At 48.7% G+C, this 15,871-nt stretch overlaps 1 long non-coding RNA gene and 1 pseudogene across 1 annotated transcript in view; one reads left to right on the top strand and one right to left on the bottom strand.

The window, feature by feature from the left end:
* LOC148136292 (uncharacterized) overlaps nt 1–15,871 on the top strand; it is a 53,912-nt gene that overhangs the window by 20,794 nt on the left and 17,247 nt on the right. The gene's annotated exons all lie outside the window — the stretch shown is intronic.
* On the bottom strand, nt 5,165–14,802 carry LOC148136293 (beta-1,3-galactosyl-O-glycosyl-glycoprotein beta-1,6-N-acetylglucosaminyltransferase 3-like; annotated as a pseudogene).

Below are 15,871 nucleotides of genomic sequence, written 5' to 3'. Positions count from 1 at the left end.
AATGATGTAAATTGTGATGTAGTTGGACTGGGGGAACCTCACTGGACTTGTAATGCAGTGACCCAGGATGCAAATACCAGCAATTGGCAGAATTTAATCTCAAATAATTAATCCATCTGGAATTGAAAGTTATTTTCATCGTCCCATTGCAGAACCAAACCAATTGCTGTAAATACACATCTGCTTCACTCATGTCCTTCACCAAAGGGAATCTGGGAATCTTACCTGGTCTGGCCCAGAAGTGTTTTCAGAAGACATTAAAGAGTTCTGACTGATATATAATGCATGGTTAAAGCTATATGTTTCAGACATGAGTGAGCAATGAAAACAGGAATGCTATTCGGTTTCAGCTTCGACATTGAAATTGGCAACACACACAATGAACACAGTAAAGTACTTCTTCCTCACAACTGGTAGCAAGACAGACATGGTCGAGGTTGTTTTTGCTGATTATTGCATCACTTCACTCCTAAATGTTGATTGCCCTTTAAACACCACCTCAAAGACGTGCTTCAAATGGCAAGGACGGAGAACAGATTCTGACTGGGGCGCATCAGATTCGCAGTAGCAACACTAGGGACCAAATTCGTCAATTTGTGAGGAGATGGTCAACCAGACTAGACCTGAACCTCGCATGAAGGGAACCAGTAAGAGAGAACAACTTACTTGTGTCCCACTCCTCCAATAGATGGAGCCCAGAAAGAGAGAGAGAAGAACAGTCTGGCAGACCAAGGGATGAATAATTGTGAGGCAGGGAGAAAGACAAACTGATCATGGAGCTACAGGTGAAAATGGAGTTGGCTGTGCCTGAAGCAGCCCGTGTCATGACCAGGGCCTGGGTTGTGGAGGCTCGATGCAAACTCAATGGGCCAAATGGTCGCTTTCTGCAGTGTAGGGACTTTATGATCTTTGCTGAAAATGTGTTGCTGGAAAAGCGCAGCATCCAAGGAGCAGGAGAATCGACGTTTTGGGCATAAGGCCTTCTTCCTGACCTGCTGCGCTTTTCCAGCAACACATTTTCAGCTCTGATCCCCAGCATCTGCAGTCCTCACTTTCTCCTTCTTTGACAAGTTGAGTGATGATCACAGATAAGTACCTAATGCAATTAATCATTAAAGCAAACATTAAAAGTTAGAGCTACACAAACCCTGTTAATTGAGCTAAATGTTGAACTGGGAACTGAACTGAACTGCATTGCCAAAGAATTCATCAATCTTGGAGAGTTGGCACAGGAAGATTACCAGGAGGGTACCAGAGCTGGAGAACTTTATTTAAATTTGTTCACAAATGGGAGCATCATTGGTTGGGCCGGCATTATTGTCCATCCCCAATTGCCTAGAAGGTAGTTAAAGGTCAAGCACGTTGCTGTGGTTCTGGAGTCACATGTAAGCCAGACCAGTCAAATGGCAAATTTCCTTACCTAAAGCACATTCGTGTATCAGACGGGTTTTCACAACAATGTTCTAATGGGGAAGACTCCTTCCTTTTCCCCTGAAATTGAATTCAGTTCCCACCATCTGCCACGGTAGGATTCAAACTCATGTCCCCAGAACATTGACTCGATTTTTTCTGCCCTTGCCCAGTCCCTTCCCACTTCCATCTGTGATTCCTCTGACACTTTACTTTGGTTCTGGACGCTGCCAGGTTTATACTGTTGTGAATCACAGGGACCCTGTTTCCAAAATTCATTCAACTTCCACGACAGAATAATCATCTCAATCCTTGTGCTCCTCATGTTGTGGCTCAGACTGGGAACACTTCACAGTTCCCATCTTCATATCCCGCAGTTTGACCTACACAGCTGTCCCACAGGGACAAATCACCTTTGGGCGTAGAAGGATGGACTGGGCAAGGATTAGGAATTTTAATCAGTCACTACGTTAGCTTGGAAATATCTGCTGCACATTATATTCCATCTACTAATTCCTTCCTCACTCAGTGAAATTGCCCATATCTTTGGTCGTCCCCACAGCTTTCTCTCCCACCCACTGTAGGTCTTTTCAGTGAACCTGGAAACATTATATTTGTTCCCTTCAGCTACTCATTGCTATCAATTGAAAGTGTGTCTTTAGCAGTGATCCTTCAGGCAGCCCCACTTGGTACTAACTCGGAGAAAGTGAGGACTGCAGATGCTGGAGACCAGAGTTGAAAAGTGTGGTGCTGGAAAAGCGCAGCAGGCCAGGCAGCATCTGAGGAGCAGAAGAATCAACGTTTCGGGCATAAGCCCTTCTTCAGGAATGAGGCTAGTGTGCCAAGCGGGCTGAGATAAAAGATGGGGGGGGGAGGAAATTGGGGGAGGGATGCTGGGAATACGATAGGTGGAAGGAGGTAAGGGTGATCGGCCGGAGAGGGGGTGGGGGGGAGAGGTCGGGAAGAAGATTGCAGGTCAAGAGGGCGGTGCTGAATCTGGGGTTGAGACAAGGTGCGGGGAGGGAAATGAGGAAGCTGGAGAAATCTACATTCATCCCGTGTAGTTGGAGGGTTCCTAGGCGGAAGATGAGGCGCTCTTCCTCCAGACGTCATGTGGCCAGGGTCTGGCGATGGAGAAGGCTAAGGACGTGCATGTCCTTCACGGAGTGGGAGGGGGAGTTAAAGTGTTCAGTCGCGGGGTGGTTGGGTTGGTTGGTGCGGGTGTCCCAGAGGTGTTCCCTGAAAGGTTCCACAAGTAGGCGGCCTGTCTCCCCAATGTAGAGGAGACCACATCGGTTGCAGCGGATACAGTAAATGATGTGTGTGGAGGTGCAGGTGAATTTGCAACAGATATGGAAGGATCTATTGGGGCCTTGGAGGGAGGTGAGGGAGGAGGTGTGGGCACAAGTTTTGCACTTCTTGTGGTTGCAGGGGAAGGTGCCGGGAGTGGAGGTTGGGTTGGTGGGGGGTGTGGACCTGACGAGGGAGTCGCGGAGGGAGTGGTCTCTCCGGAATGCTGATAGGGGTGGGGAGGGAAATATATCCCTGATGGTCTGTTTGGAGGTGGCGGAAATGACGGAGGATGATACGATGTACCCGGAGGTTGGTGGGGTGGAAGGTGAGGTCCAGTGGGGTTCTGTCCTGGTGGCGATTGGAGGGGCAGGGTTCAAGGGCGCAGGTGCGGAAAGTGGAGGAGATGCGGTGGAGAGCATCATCGGAGGGGAAATTGCGGTCTTTGAAGAAGGAGGCCATTTGGGCTGTTTGATGGTGGAATTGGTCCTCCTGGGAGCAGATGCGGCGGAGGCGAAGGAATTGGGAATATGGGATGGCGGTTTTACAGGGGTCAGGGTGGGAGGAGGTGTAATCTAGGTAGCTGTGGGAGTCGGGTGGTTTGTAGTAAATGTCTGTGTTGAGTCGGTCGCCCGAGATAGAAATGGAGAGGTCTTGTAAGGGGAGGGAGGAGTCTGAAACGGTCCAGGTAAATTTGAGGCTGGGGTGGTACGAGCTCACCAAGCTGGAAATGACCTTGTTTACTGCCCACCAGCTAGTCCTCCACCCTCCAGGACACAGCAAACACCGTGACATTCATGGTACAGTCTCTCTTAACATCGCAATGGTGTCATGAACCCACAGAAAGCAGAGATGAGGGAGGGAGGCAGAGTAATGAGAGGCAAAGAGAGAGAGAGAGAGAGAGAGACACATACAGGGAGAGAAATAGGGAGACAGAAGAGGAGAGACAGACACAATGTCTATGCCTGTGAGGGAGAGAGAGCTGTGAGGGCTCACTGGGCTGAATACATCCCTAAATGATGAAACAAAATTCAGAGACAGATCTATAGTCAATGACAGTGTGGGGATGGCATTTCAAACCCATGGCCAAAGGAACAATGACGGGAACAATGTTGAGGTGAGTTCTTCCTCTGTACCTAACACCATTCTGTCCCTGTCCTGGGAGTGTTTGATGAGGATGGAGTGGAGGGAGATTTACTCTTATCAATCCCAGGATTGTTCCTGCCCTGGATGTATACAGATGGCATTACATGTGGCATTACAGAGGCAACATTTCTCTTTGTATAGCTTCTGCTGTCATTGCCATGTCAATTTTGGTGGGAGACGGATAAAATGGAAATGTCTGAGTCCTTGAAGTATGAAGCAAGCTCCATTAAACAATCCCTGGGTGATAGACTAACACGGGACATTCGAACACATAGGTCAGCTTCCGTCATTTGTACAGAAACCACCCTGAACCCCTCGATTAGATTCCAGTCTGAAACTCACTCCCGCATATCTGGTATTCTTTATACAAACCACCCCGAGACCCTCAATTAGATGTGGACATCATTGCAGTGTTCTGATTTCTGTTCATTAAACAGCCATAATCATTCTCACTCAGTCCCATTTAGTTCCCATTTCTACAAGTCCAGCTGTACATGCCCACTCATGCAGTGTTCCAGTAATGCAGTGACCACTCGTGCAGTGTTGAGTATTATTGGCGGATGTGTCCCTGTGAGACTGGGCACAAACAACCCCATCAACCTGTGGCCAACCACTTCAACACAATGACACTTCCTGCACCACCAAATCCAAGATATCCGACGACTGGAGGAAGAACACCTCATCTTCTGCCTTGGGACCCTCAACCACATGGCATCAACATTGACGTCACTAGTTTCCAAATCTCTCCTCTCCCCCCACCTCATCCCAGATCCAACCCTCCAAGTCGGCTCTCCCCTCTTGACCTGACCATCTTCCTTCCTAACTATATGTTCGACCTTCCCCACCGACCAATCACAATCACCCCCCGCCCCAGCTCATTTTACTGAGCACCTTCCCAGCTACCTTCCCCAAAAGCCCCACCCTCACTCTATTTATCTCTCAACCCCCTTACTCCCCCACATTCCTGATGAAGGGATTATACCTGAAACATCGGTTCTCCTGCTCCTCGGATGCTGCCTGACCTGCCGTGCTTTTCCAGCACCACACATTTTGACTCTCACAGTAACTAATGTTACAGTGCTAAGTCTCCCAGTGCCCAGTGTTACAGTGGATAGTATTAAGGTATCCAGTCTCCACAGTGCCCAACACTATAGTGCCTAGTGCTACAGTGGCTATGTTACAGCATGCAGTTTCACATGCCTGGCCTCCACAGCAGCCAGTGTTATAGTATACAGTCTCACAGTGCCCAGTTTCACAGTGCCCAGTCTCTCAGTGTTTCCGATGTCTCACTCACCACCCCTACCACCATCACCGAGGTTTACTCTGTCCCAACCTCCAACCCAGCCCCAGTTTTACCAAGTGTCCTGTTTCGGAGATATTCCTCCATGCACTGTACTGCTGTGTTGTCCATGTTGGGGTCAAGGTTATTTGCAAACAAACATCTCTGACGGACCACCCAATGTAGATCTCCTGCCCCATACACACAAACCAAGTGGCGATACCTTCCCGTGCAGGGAGGGTATAGGGCATCCCTCGCAACGTCACCAGCCTCAAAAGACCACTTTACTGCCCGGCCCCGGCCAAGTGTCCTGGTGGCTCCTTGGGTGTACGGGATGGAGCCGGGTACATTGGGCATTCTGTGCAGAGTAGCCCACACATGCTCGTCCGGGCTGTAGGTGTCCTCCGACCACTTGAGGAAGGCCTGGATCTCGGCACTGTCAAACACATGGCCGACAAACTCTCTGGAGGCCATGAAGTAGGCGCTGCCCACGAAGATGGAGGTGCTGATGTTCGGCTGGTCTTTCAGTTGCACCGTCAAGACAACTTGGTCGAGGGTATCGTGGTGGTATTGCCAACGTTTCTAAAAGGCAAGCGCAAGAGAGAGTGAGAGAGACAAGAAAGTAGAAATGATAGCTTTTCAACTTCGCCTATGGCTTTTTTCCTCCCCAACTCCTCTGCACTCTCCTCGCCCCCAGCTCCAGCAAGATCCATGCACACTCCTTCTCTCAGTTACTCACCTTACAGTGGAGAACAAGGCCATTCAGCCCCTCAGGCCTTTCTCACTCCTAGTGCCAGTCACCTGCCAATTTCCCCATATCCCTGCCTCCCAAACCACCTCCCAATGCTCATTCGCTGAGCAAACATAAAACTCATCCTCAAGCTCTCCCAGTGGATCTGGCTCCAAAAATACACTTCAAACTATGCCCTCTGGACATAAAGGTTGAGAGCACCAGAAAAATAGATCCTTCAGCCCATCGTGACTGCGCTGGCAAAACAGGCTCCTTGCTACTCCAATCTCATTTTCCAGCACTGGGAACATTGCCTTTCATGCTTCACCAGTGCAATGGAGACACTTTCTTGTGGTCATCAACTCCTGGAGTAGGACTTGAACACAGAGCTTTTGCCTTAGAGAGAAGGACATGGTGTGCAGGGATATAGTTCTCTGAAAGTTGCATTGCAGATAGACAGGGCGGTGAAGTAGGTGTTTGATACCTTTACCTTCATTGGTCAGTGCATTGAATATAGGAGTTGGGATGTAATGTTGCAGCTGTAACAGAGATGGATAGAGCTCTGAAAGATAGTGGAATCAAGGGTTATGGGGATAAGGCAGGAACATGATACTGATTGTGGATGATCAGCCATGATCATAATGAATGGTGGTGCTGGCTCGAAGGGCCAAATGGCCTACTCCTGCACCTATCGTCTATAAGTAGGAGTATCTTTGACTATCTCTGATATGCCTTTGCCATTACCAAGTGTGATCTATTGTCTGTAGAGGACATTGGTGAGGCCACTTTTAAAATACTGCATACAATTCTGGTCGCCCTTCGAAAAAAAGGATGTTGTTAAACTTGAGAGGGTGCAGAAAAGATTTACCAGGATGTTGCCAAGATTGGAGGGTTTGAGCTACAGTAAGAGGTTGAATAGGCTAGGGCTATTTTCCCTGGAGTGTCGGATGCTGAGGGGTATCCTTACAGAAGTTCATAAAATCAGGAGGAGCATGGATAGATGTTGAAATGATCAGCCAGATGATAGTACACTTCACACAGCTTCCTTTATCACATATATGCAAGAAGACTCAACCAGCCGGGTCAAAGCCCACCCTTGCCTGGAGAGTCTGAAACAGGCAGTTGCAATCACACTTTTACACACAAATCGGCGTTCCCCTTTCACGAATTACATTTTGATTCCAAGCCTTAGCAACACAACTGATCAATCAGATCCTGATCTAGGTACGTGATGTTTAGCATTAGATCATTGACCTTAAACCTCTACAACACCTGTTGAGTGTTGTTTCGGTCTTCCTGTCTTCTCACTTAACTGGAGCCAGTTTCAGTAAGCTAGCTAGCGTACGTACGTGCTTGGCTGCACTTTTCTGTTGCTGATCAGAATTGTTTAGCTGACCTCCTTTTCTGTTCTTGCCCCATTTTGATTCCTTCCACGTCGGCTGCATAGCCAAAGGTCTTTTCCCAAGGGTGGGGGAGTCCAAAACTAGAAGCAAAGGTTTAAGATGAGAGGGGAAAGACCTCAGGGGTTACTTTTTCATGCAGTGGGTGATGTGTGCTTGGAATGAGCTACCAAGAGGTGCTGGAGGTGGCTGGTACAATGACAATATTTAAAAGGCATCTAGATGTGTACATGACTAGGAATAGGTTAGAGAGATATATGCCAAAGGCTGGCAAATGGGACTGAGTCAGATCAGGATGACTGGTCAGTGCAGACAGGTTGAACTGAATGGTCTGTTCCATACTGTATGATGTTATGACTTTGTGCTCTCTGGTTATTGAGGTTTAGAGCACCAAAATAATAAGTTGCCCTTCAGCCCATCATGTCTGCACTGTTCAAAAAGACAAGCTCCGAGCTATTCTCATCCCATTTTGTAGCACTTGGCCTATACCCTTGAGTGTCTCACAATAGCAATGAAGACACCTTCCTATGGCCATCAGCTCCTGGAGTAGGACTTGAATCCAAAGCTCCTCCCTCAGAGTGAAGGACACCACACATTAGATTCTCTACAGTATGGAAACAGCCCATTTGGCCCAACAAATCCACACCAATCTTCTGAAGAGCAACCCATCCACACCCATTACCCTACCTGAAGGAGGATATATGCTAACAATAGACCACAGAGGGATGTGGTGAAATGGCCAAGAAAAACCTGTAGTTATGCACAAGGCCAGATAAGGCAAGAGATAAACAATAGGAATGGGCACTGGGTTTAGAGTAGTGGGAGGAGGGAAAGAGAAATGAATTGTATCAAGGTTTTGTACTGTGTGCCTACCTTGTAGACACCACTCTTGCAAAAGTACATCAGATGATACTTGTCTTGTCTTGGACTGAAATTATTGAAGTGAGTGAGTTCTATTTCCCACATAAATTAAGAATTACACACTTGTCAGATGCAGTGAAAAACACCTACACACTTGACATGGGTACTAGGGAAAAGTAAGCATGACTGCTGTTGGGTGGTAGTGGAAGAAAAATAAACAGGCACGTCAAGGGATCTGCTCACTGAGAGCTGGCTCTCGGGGAGCTGGATCAGCCTATGAAGAACTCTTCAACCCTTTTGAGGAGAGGAGACTGACTTCAAAACAGCCTCAGTGTGTCTTATGTGCTGCTGTTGGTGTCTTCCTACTGAGGAGGAGTTTATTTTTAATTTTTTTTCATAGTTTGTTGTGATTTGTTTTCTGGGGTTTCTTTCTGCTTATTTCTGTTCATTTGAAGCTGTGCTCAGCTGCACAGGCAGCTACTACCACCACTGCTGCTACAGTCTGGGCCTGCTCCTGCTCCTGCTACTGAAGCCTGGACCTCGCCTGCACCCCTGCTGCTGCCTGGGCCTACCTACACCTGGGGATGACTTCAACTGCTACTCCTGAGGCTGCTTCTGAAAAAAAAACAAGACGATCGGATGTTCTGTTCACTCTGAGCTGGCTCTGAGGAGGCTGGATCCGTGTTAAGGACTCCATGTGTAAACAAAAGGGTGAGTTGGTGACTGGATAATGGCCTCTGTGAAGTTATTCCTGATGTCGGGGTTTCCTGCTCCTCAGATGCTGCCTGACCTGCTATGCTCTTCCAACACTGTTCTAATCTTGACTGTAATCTCCAGCATCTGCAGTACCCAATTACAGTCATAGAGATGTACTGCATGGAAACAGATCTTTCGGTCCGACCAGATATCCCGACCCAATCTAGTTCCACCTGCCAGCACCCTGCCCATATCCCTCCAAACCCTTTCTCTTCATATACCCATCCAAATGCCTCTTAAATGTTGCAATTGTACCAGCCTCCACCACATCCTCTGGCAGCTCATTCCATACGCATACCACACTCTCCATGAAAATGTTGCACCTCAGGTCTCTTTTATATCTTTTCCCTCTCACCCGAAACCTATGTCCTCTAGTTCTGGACTCCTCGACCCCAGGGAAAAGACTTTGTCTATTTATCCTATCCATGCCCCTCATAATTTTGTAAACCACTATAAGGTAACCCCTCAGCCTCCAACACTCCAGGGAAAACAGCCTCAGCCTGTTCAGCCTCTCCCTATAGCTCAAATCCTCCAACCCTGGCAACATCCTTGAAAGGATTCCAAAATGATTTACAAGTTTCACAACATCTTTCCAATAGGAAGGAGACTAGAATTGCACGCAATATTACAACAGTGGCCTAACCAATGTCCTGTACAGTCGCAACATGACCTCCCAACTCCTCTACTCCATAGTCTGATCAATAAAGGAGCGTATACCAAACACTGCCTTCACTATCCTATCTACCTGCAACTCTGCTTTCAAAGAGCTATGAACCTGCACTCCAAGGTCTCTTTGCTCAGCAACACTCCCGAGGACCTTATCATTAAGTATATAAGTCCTGCTAAGATTTGCTTTCCCAAAATGCAGCACCTCGCATTTATCTGAATTAAACTCCATCTGCCAGTTCTCAGCCCATTGGCCCATCTGGTCCAGATCCTGTTGCAATCTGAGGTAACCCTCTTCGCTGTCCACTACACCTTTAATTTTGGTTTTTGGTGTCATCTGCAAACTTACGAACTGTACCTCTTATGCTTGCATCCAAATCATTTATGTAAATGACAAAAAGTAGAGGGCCCAGCACCGATCCTTGTGGCACTCCACTGGTCACAGGCCTCCAGTCTGAAAAACAACCCTCCACCACCACCCTCTGTCTTCTATCTTTTGAGCCACTTCTGTATCCAAATGGCTAGTTCTCCCTGCATTCCATGAGATCTAACCTTGCTACTCAGTCTCCCATGGGGAACCTTGTTGAATACCTTACGGAAGTCCATATAGATCACATCTACCGCTCTGCCCTCATCAATCCTCTTTGTTAATTCTTCAAAAAACTCAATCAAGTTTGTGAGACTATTTCACTATCAACCAAAGAACAATCCTTTACATGCTCTGAACCAAACTTACATTCTATTGTTCACTCTTAACTCTTAAGGGGTAGCTATAAGCACCCACATGGGCCCCAACTATGCCTGCCTCTTCATCCATCAGCACCATTTCCCACCTTTTCCTCCACTACATTGATGACTGGATTGGCACTACCTCGCATTTGCATGAGGTGGTTGAAAAGTTCATTAATTCTAATTCTACCAACACCTTCCAACCAGACCTCAAATTCACCCGGACAATCTCGGACACCTCCTTCCCCTTCCTGGACCTCTCCATCTCCATCTCTGGCAACCGACTAACCGCGGACATCTACTACAAACCCACGAACTCCCACAGCTACCTGGAATACACCTCCTCCCACCCTGCCCCTGTAAAAACACTATCTCTTATTCCCAATTTCTCTGCCTCTGCTGCATCTGTTCCCAGGAGGACCAATTCCATCACAGAACATCCCAGATGGTGTCCTACCTCAAAAAACTACAATTTCCTCTCCCACATGGTTGACAATGCCCTCCAGTGCATCTGCTCCATTTCCTGTACCTTCACCCTTGAACCACACCCCTCTCAACACAACAGGGACAGAACCCCTTGGTCCTCACCTTCCACCCCACCAACATCCGGATACATTGCATTATCCTCCACCACTTCTGACACTTACAAACAGACCGCACCATTAGGGACATATTTCACTCTGCACTCCATCTGCATTTCAGAGACCATTCCCTCTGCAACTCCCTTGTCAGATCCATACCCCTCACCAGATATGGAAATGTGTTGCTGGAAAAGCGCAGCAGGTCAGGCAGCATCTAGGGAACAGGAGAATCGATGTTTCGGGCATTAGCCCTTCCTCAGCAACACATTTCCATCTCTGATCTCCAGCATCTGCAGACCTCACTTTCTCCCCATACCCCTCACCAACCCACCCTCCCCTCCTGGCACCTTGCCTGGCCTCTGAAAAGTGCAAAACCTGCACCCACACCTCCCCCCTCACCTTCTGTCCAAGGCTCCAAAGGATCCTTCCACATCTGACAAATATACTTGTACCTCCACCAATGTCATCTACTGCATCCATTGCACCCAATGTGGTGTCCTCTACATCGGGGAGACAGAACTCTTACATGTGGATTGTTTCAGAGAACATTTCTGGGACACCCACACCAACCAACCCCACCACCTGAACACTTTAACTCCCCCTCCCACCAAGGGAATGCAGGTCCAGGGCTGTGGTGTAAAATTATGTCCCAATGCATGTGTGAATCATAATGTAACACATGTATTGGGCCAAGCAGTGGAATGTGGTGAAACGGTTAAAAATTATGTCCCAATACATGTGTGAATCTAACCGGAATGGAGGTGTTGCTTAGTCCCGTGTGAATCTTATTACACACCTCCCCGTGTGAATCTTCTTATCTGTATGTAACCAGAATGGAATGTGTTTTTTAGCCTTGCTCTGCTGTTCACATGAATGTTTATATCTGGAAAAGAGTATATCAGCTGGAAAAGTCTCCAGTTCGGTGAGTCTGCTCCGGGGTTACGTTTAACCGCCGAGCGTGGGTTGTTGGCAACCGCTCTACGAGAACTGACGGCTCCCAGTTCCGGTAACATGTAGAGTGAGTATAAGCCAGACCCGTTGTAAGTATGAGACCTGGTTGTGGCGACGCTGCGGGGAATAAAATGCTCATATTCTAGCAGACTCGCCTCTTGGTCGTTTGTTCTGTGTCAGACTACTCTCCTACGAACCTGACCTTGAGAATTTTTTAAAACATTTTGGCGCAGCGAGCAGGGTCAATCGCAATTGAGGAGAGATTTTGATACAGAACAATGTTTTGGAAAAAGACTAAGAAACCAGAAGAACAAACTGTGGAGGTCCCGACCGTCCCGGGATGGCATGGACCGTGGCATGACGTGGCAGTTTGTTTGAGAAATGGTGGGGGGCGACCGGAGGAACCCCAGGGTCGCTGCTGTCCACCCTTGAGAGGATCCCAGTCCTGCCGAAGAACCCCTTGCCTGGGGTACAGCGGAGGATGTGGGCATGTCCAAAAAGCTGAAGCGGAGTTAACAGAATTGAATGGGATTGAACTGAACTGAACTGAGTGGAACTGAAGTGAATCAAATTGAACGGAACAAAATGGAACTGAGCTAAATTGAATTGAAATGGACGGAACTGAATTGAACACAATTGAATTGAACTGAACAGACCTGAACTGAGCTGAATTGAACTACACTGAATTGACTGAACTGAAATTAACTGAAACGAATTGAACTGAATTAAGCATAATGTAACACATGTATTGGGCCAAGCAGTGGAATGTGGTGTAAAATTATGTCCCAATACATGTGTGAATCATAATGTAACACATGTATTGGGCCAAGCAGTGGAATGTGGTGAAACGGTTAAAAATTATGTCCCAATACATGTGTGAATCTAACCGGAATGGAGGTGTTGCTTAGTCCCGTGTGAATCTTATTACACACCTCCCCGTGTGAATCTTCTTATCTGTATGTAACCAGAATGGAATGTGTTTTTTAGCCTTGCTCTGCTGTTCACATGAATGTTTATATCTGGAAAAGAGTATATCAGCTGGAAAAGTCTCCAGTTCGGCGAGTCTGCTCCGGGGTTACGTTTAACCGCCGAGCGTGGGTTGTTGGCAACCGCTCTACGAGAACTGACGGCTCCCAGTTCCGGTAACATGTAGAGTGAGTATAAGCCAGACCCGTTGTAAGTATGAGACCTGGTTGTGGCGACGCTGCGGGGAATAAAATGCTCATATTCTAGCAGACTCGCCTCTTGGTCGTTTGTTCTGTGTCAGACTACTCTCCTACGAACCTGACCTTGAGAATTTTTTAAAACAAGGGCCTCCTCCATCACCAAACCCTTACCAGCTGATGCCTGGATATTCCACCTTGGAACCCTGCAACCAGGCGGATCAATGTTGATTTCACTAGTTTCATCATTTTCCCCACCCCAACTTATGGCAGTCCCAAGCCTCCAACTCAGCACCACCCTCCTGACTGGTCCATCTTCCTTCCCACCTGTCCACTCAACCTTCCACCCCCCCCCCCCCCATATATATTCATCTATCACATTCCCAGCTACCTTCCACCCCCAGCCCCACACCCATCCCACTTATCTCTCGGCCCCCTGGTCCACAAGCCTCATTCCCGATGAAGGGCTTGTGTCCGAAACATTGATTCTTCAGATACTGCCTGACCCACTGTGGCTTTCCAGTGCCACACTCTTGTCTCTGATCTCCAGCACCTGTAGTCCTCACTTTCTCCTACACTCTTAACATACCTACATTCCTGTATACTCTCGTAATCAGTCTATATCCCTCTTTATCCCAGGCCCAGCCCTCTCTTTCTACCCCATCCCTTTCACCTGCCCATCTTCCCTTCCACCCATCTGCTCCACCCCACCCACTGACCAATCACAGCCACCTCCCCCCTGCATCCACCAATCGCCATCCCACCCACCTTTCCCCAGCCCCACACCCCCATTTATTCTGCAGCCCCTTCCTCTCCCCGGGTTCTGATGAAAGTTTCCGAACTGAAACGTCAATTGCCCTTCTACTCTGTTTTCAGCTCAACTCTCCAACTCCTCTATATTCCTTTGTACATTCTGAACCTCCCTCCATGCAATTGAACAGTTTTAACAACCCTGTCTCTCTTTGTACAGGCAGGAGTGAAGGACTGGAGGGGAGAGAGAGAGAGATGATGGAGGGAGGGAGTAGGAAAACACTTGGATGAAGAGAGGTCCAGCAGACAGGAAGGCGGTTACCTTTTTGAACCCTGGTGCAGGATCCGACTCAATCACGTTGGAGCCGTTCAGAGCTCTGAGGCTGCGGACTATCTCCCGGTTGGTCTTCAGGGGGAAGTCTTGGCCACACACATTGATGAAGTACCTCCAGGGGACAGGGCTCTCCAGTAGCTCCTTCATGCAGTTGAGATCTGCCTGAACTCTGCTCCAGCCAGCATAGGTGACCCACTCCAGCTTGGCTGTGACAAAGACACTGTGGAAACACGAAACGATGGCCCGAACGGCCGCATGAAATTGACTCGGGGATTTGCGGTCCACGTGGATACAGTAGACGTTCTGTGGGGCGTAAATGCTCCGTAGAAGCCTCTTGAACATCTCAATGCTCTGGTGGATGACCATGGAGTAAGCCAAGGGGAAGTGTTCCTCCTCAGGGCTCAGGGGGACAGTGATATACTTGCGGGCCCTCACAAACGATCTGCAATTTCGGGTCATGTTCAGATAATCTCCCTCAGTGATGGCTTGGTGCTTGAGGGAGACAGTAATGGAGTTGAGGAGGGCCCTTTCCACCTCCTGCCTGTCCCCCTGGATGATCTGCCAGCAGGTGGAGTTCTCCTCGACCAGGAGGAGATGTTCCTGCATTGGACTGGCGCCTGGTTTCACCAGCCTGAGGGTCAGCCGGCCCCCTCCTCTCTGGACCAGCAGCTATTGGCACAACAAGACCACACTGAGCACACACAGCGCTGATCTGAGGCACGACCGGTGGGCACAACGCTGGCTCAGCTTGGGCATGGCACTTTCCAGAGGGCAGTGTCCCCAGCCAATAGGCGATAGGTAAATGCAGAATGGATGCTCTCTGTGCTGGGCAGCACTGCCTCCACCAGGCCGTGGGGAAGGAGTGACTGCAATTTGCTGGAGTGGTCGCAGCAGCCAGTCCCCTCTCCTTGTCTTTCCTTTTCCCCAAGATTCAACGAATGACTCCGACTTTCACTCCCTCCCCCTTCCCCCCCCCCCCCCCCCCCCGGAACTGCTCTCCCTCTGGAATTCCTCTCTCACTTTAACACCTCTCCCTCTCTCTGTGACCCCTTTGTAACCCCTCTCCCTCTAATAACCCCTATCCCTTTGTAATCCCTCTCCTCCACTAACTCATCCCTCTCCCTCTCTCTCTTTCCTCCTCTTTCTGTCCCTCGGTAACTCCTCTCCTCCCTCTCTCGGTAACTCTGTCTAGGTAACTCCTCTCCCTCTCTCTGTCTCTATTAGTAACTCCTCCTGCCCTCCTCTGGATGAAACCCAGCCAATGTTCCGTTGTTTCTCTCTCGGAGTCCGGGCTCCTCTCGCTCCTGTCTGCCTGCCTGGCTACAAGCATTTCCTTCCCCGGTCTCTGCTACTCTCCAGCCGTTCCTGGACCGGTGTCGCCCGGGTGAAGTAAACGAGAGGATCGCGATGGTGTATAGTCTGGATCTGAGAACCTACAACCAGAGAGACACAGAGCCAGCCAAGCCCAATAACCCACGCCCCACCCTGAGCTGAGATGTTCTTTCAGGAAGGAACCTGCCATCGAGCCCACAACAATGTGGGAGGGGTAACCCTTGGATGAAGAGAGGACCAGGAGACGGGAAGGTGGTTACCTGTTTGTACTGTGACTCTTAACTGCCGTCTGGGCTATTAGGGATGGCCAATAAACACTGGCCTGGCCAACGGTGCCCCATCCCATGAATTTATTTGAAAAAAGTGATAATAGTAAATCAAATTAAATCAAACTTCACCACCCGTCATCTCTTTCTCTCTCTCTGATGCGAAATTGGAATTATGCTGATTTGACCGTTCATAATAAAGCTGTGAATCTGAGTACAGCAAGTTG

This window comes from Chiloscyllium plagiosum, unplaced genomic scaffold (genome assembly GCF_037043375.1).
Source record: "Chiloscyllium plagiosum isolate Xiang-an unplaced genomic scaffold, Cpla_swu_hap1 HiC_scaffold_46, whole genome shotgun sequence".
In the NCBI taxonomy this organism is placed as follows: domain Eukaryota; kingdom Metazoa; phylum Chordata; class Chondrichthyes; order Orectolobiformes; family Hemiscylliidae; genus Chiloscyllium; species Chiloscyllium plagiosum.
This window is presented reverse-complemented; position numbering and strand designations above follow the sequence as displayed.